Below are 4,586 nucleotides of genomic sequence, written 5' to 3' on the forward strand. Positions count from 1 at the left end.
CGCAGCTTTATGCAGGGGGCAGGAGCCGCCCCTAATCTCCCGCTCGGCCGGGAGGAGGAGGAGGGGGAGGAAGGGGGGCGGGGAAGGCCCGCGGGGGTACCAGCCGTCTATAGCATCTTACCCACAGGAAAAAAAAACAAACAAAAAAAAAGACAAAGGAGATGTTTTCCCTTTTGAACTCGTTCTCCCCGTCCATCTACACAAAGAAGATTAAGGCTGAGAGGATTTGGGTGCGGGGAGCAGAGGGGACTCATCCTCTCCGCGGGTTTCGCAAGGCACAGGAATTGGTGCCTCAGGAGCCGCAGCGCTGCGAGCGAGGGGCGGCCGGCCCGCCGCTGCCACCTCATACAGCTTCCCCATAACCTGCAGCTCGTCATCAGAAATTAATGCGTGAGTAGCCCATCAGAAATGGAAAGCAGACACTGCCGAATAAATAAGAGGCTGTGAGGGCTGGAGCCGCAACTGAGGTAAATCAGCAAAGCTGCATAAAAGACTGGCTTAGCTACGCAAAGTCAGTAGCCCGGACAGAGAGTTGCCCCTGGTGTTCTGCAAAGCTGCTGTAAAAGTGAACACTGCAGGTTTCAGTCTCAAAGAGAAAAAAGCACACGGGGGCTAGATGCACAAAGCATTTGGCTAAAAATAACAGTGCATTTGTAGCTATGAAAATAAACAGCAGCACATTACTTATTCTCTTTTGGAAAGAATTCTTGTGCATACAGCAAGAATAGTTGTACATTTCAACTAACAAACATTAATTCTATATATTTTACATATATATATATATAGCCTGAGTCACTTTTATTTTTTTTTATATATATATTTATATTTTAGAAACTATCACAGGCTTTAGACTGCAATAAGCCCAGTCCTCATATTCTTCTCTGAGGTTAGACTTGGCAACAACTTTAAGATGAGAGGATTTGTTGTGACAGAACAAGAGAAGCAGAAACGTTACCCAGGAACGTAATCTCGTGGGGGGGGGGGGGGGGGGTTGTTTTTGTGTTGGGCATGGCACTGTCCAAAAACAAAGGGATTCTGGTCTTTTGCTAGGTTTTCTTTGAAAGGTAGGTTTTTAATTAACATCAAAAGCTAGTTTTATCCTAATTTACGCATGTGTCTGAAAAATCTCTTCAATTTTTCTTTTTCTCTTCAGTGCCTAAAACACTGAAACCTTGATTCTAGCTGGTTCTTTAAGACAGTGGTATAATGCAATTGGTAAATGATAATGACAAGCTAAAAAGCCAACATCTAACTGAGGAAGAAAAGATTTTTTTCTAATTGGTGAGGACTGATAGAAATGGTCCCACTGTTCCTAGTTTGTACGTTGTTCTAATAGCTCTGATCTGAAACAAGCAAAGAATAATAAACTCACGTTACCAGGCTGATATAGATCCAAACTGTGAGACAAAATTCCCACTGATGTCTGTCCACAGTAGGTTCACCAAGACCTGCGAGATGAGACCACTCTGAGGAGAAAGACTGCAGAAAGCTGAGGGAGGAGGAAGGGCTGGACAAGCAGAGCTTTACAAGCTCCTCAGCTGCTCAGAGCAAATTTTCCTTTGCTCACTCTCTGGCTAAGTTCACAGTGTCTCAGACGCCATCCAAAAAATATTGGGCACCCTCTCTTCTTTGGGGGAGGGGAGGGGATGCGAGATGAGTCATCAATTTTGTTAGGCTAACAGCAGGGTCAGGAAGCCAGGCTGAGATTACACATGAGCAAAAACATGATCGAAAATGCTATTTTCTAGCTGTTGGTAGAAAAAGGACACATGAGAAAATCCAGGCATGAACTTTCTGATCAGCTAAGGTGGTTTTAGCATTACTTGGGCAGAGTACACGATCCCAACCGTATGACACAAGTCACAGTTGCACTTTCCTCTCCCAGGTCCATATCTGAGCCTGAGGAACTCCCAGCTACCGGGGAAAGACAGGATGATTTTTAGCTCATCCTTTGTCCTAGAAGACACTGTACTTCAAACAATCCTGTTTCCAAGAGGACCTCTGCGGGGCTGAAGGTGACTAGCTCTGCCCTTTAAACACAGCACAGCATTGAAAGAGCATGTGTACAAGTCATGACATAGCTAGAAAAGCCACTTTATTCCTGTCTGCTAATGGGATATATTTCAATACCAGGTGTTTCAATTTTCCCTTCGTAAAGAAAATGCAATATTTATTCACTATACGCAGCAGACATATCACTTCCTTCTTCCAGAATAGATCTCTCCAACAAATAAGTTGACTCAAAAAGCAAACAATTCATATTATCTTTACAAAGACTCTTTAACATACAAGATCCTGATATTAATAATGAATCTGTAAACATTGGCACAGTAAGATATTTGTGATAGAGTATGACTAACCTTTTATGTCAGTTTTACCTAGTTCGTCATATGCAGTAATAATAATTAATATGTCACTCTGCGTATGATTTTTGGAATTACACAATAGGTAGCTCTCTAAAAGCTTTGAGAGGAATCTGATAGATCATATGATAAAAACAAAGCTTCTTCAAATGCAAATAAACATCTTTTATTTGGAAAACTCCCAGGATCAGGTTGGCATGCTAGGTCTCTAGCACTTCCTGATGACAGCCAGGTTGGAACGCCCAAGCTTTCTTTTCTATCAAAATGTTCTGCTCCGATCCTTGATAAAAACTGAAAGAAAACACAAAAAACAATTCTCTGCCAGATTTTCTCAGGCTTCGGAAGACATTTGAGTTCTGATCACTTTACATTGTGAACGAGGATTTAGTTTTCGTACTCTTTTACTCAGATCTGCTTTTCCCTCCCCTTCAAACTGACTGCAAGGCTATCACAAGATACGATGGAAAAGCCAGTTTATCCTTGGTCTATACAGATGGATTATTCTGGTGCTAAGGGAAACGAACATTCTTCACTACAGCCCAGACTTGTAGAGATGCTCAATGAAAAGTCAGTTACCCAAGCACTTTTGAAAACCTACTCTGATGCCTCTCTCCATCTGTAGCTGCCCAAACACTTTTGCATACTTCTCCTAAAGAGACAGTAGAAGTAGAGGGATGGTTAATGCCTCTAAGTATCTGAAGATATTTGCACTGAGAAAGGCAAAGAACAGTGCAAGGGGACACACTGAGAAATGAGACGGTGAAACTGAACTCAGCAGAAGCACGCAAACCTCAAGGCACGCAAGAGAAACGGAGGGGATATAACCTTCGCCTCCAGCTCTGCCAGGCTTTAAGGGCACTTCCTACCTCTTAGGCCCCAATCTGATAAACAGACAGAATAGCTGCTGCCTCCCATCCTTGCCCTGTCATTTCCGATTTGAGTGAAGACTTTCTGGGACACTGACCCTCCTTTATCCCATACCCAGCACTGTGGAGCCTGCTGTCAGCTTGGCCTCTAAGGGCTAATACAATGCAAGTGCTACAGCAGCAGCAAAAGAAATTTAAAATAATATGAAAATAATTAATGAATTACATAAAAAGATAACCTGGATGCCCAGAATTTTTTGGAACTGATTAAACCTAGTTCACTGGTTTAATAAGATGTGCTGTTCACCACAGCCAATGCCCCGTAGTCTGAAAGAGCAGAACCACAAAGCGTGAACTGACTCAATCAGGGTCTGTTTTCACTAGATGACTACTGAAGCCTCCTCTGTTGTCCTCCACTCAAGGTTTCTAGCTCCTGTGAATCTACACATGGTTAAAAGAGAACTGTTTACAAGGTTTCACCTGAAAGCTGGATCTTCACGGTGTCTGGACAAAGAGGGCACTTAGTAGGTCAGCAGTCTTGCCTGTCTCTGCAGCCAAAGGTATCTAGTTCTAGCACCAAATGACCTTTCCAGTTTTGTTCAGACACTGAAGGGAAAGTTGTGACTAAGAGAAGCTGGAGGCATCATCTTAACAAGGTGGAAGTTTGCTTTCAACTCCAGGCACTGTTATTGCTTAACCATTCTGGATTCATGTACTACTAATTAACAACATCCTTTGCTTTATGACAAGGTTTTTTAAAAAACAGCACCAGGACCTTGTCCTGATCAGAACTACTCTTTTGGGCTTTCACAGCCAGCAGGCCACCTCTGCCTTCTTCCAAAAGCCGGCAGAGTAGCGTATCATTTAAGAGCAGTAGCCTTGGCCCCTCACCACAGAGAAGGGGAACACAGCACAGCAAAGCTACTAGCAGTCAAGTATGGAGCACATTGCAAACGGGATTACAACTGGACCAGGTCCTACTCCTCTCACTCTTGGATGGGGCGGCATGCAGAGGGCTGCCCAGAAAGGGCTTGAATTGGCACAGAATTGGTCTGCAGGAACACTAAGGCAGAGAGAAGCCGAAAGATTTCAGTGGGACTTCAGAGGGCTAGAAAGACCTTGAGGTAGGAAGGCCTTGTGAATGAAGAAAATAAGACATAGGGCACAGACACTGCAGGGGAAACAACCCTCTCTCTCTCTTATTTGGGCTACAAGCACTTAAGGACAGCGACTGGCTCTAGTGGCACGTCAGGGCTCTTCAGTTCAGCTGGGTAGGGGGACAGGTAGCCACAGGGGGTGCTAAAGCAGAGCCGGGTTTTGCGGAGCGTATGTGCGGGTAGGGGTAGGGGGGGGAGTG

Source organism: Apteryx rowi, unplaced genomic scaffold, assembly GCF_003343035.1.
Source record: "Apteryx rowi isolate R43461 unplaced genomic scaffold, aptRow1 scaffold_49, whole genome shotgun sequence".
In the NCBI taxonomy this organism is placed as follows: Eukaryota; Metazoa; Chordata; class Aves; order Apterygiformes; family Apterygidae; genus Apteryx; species Apteryx rowi.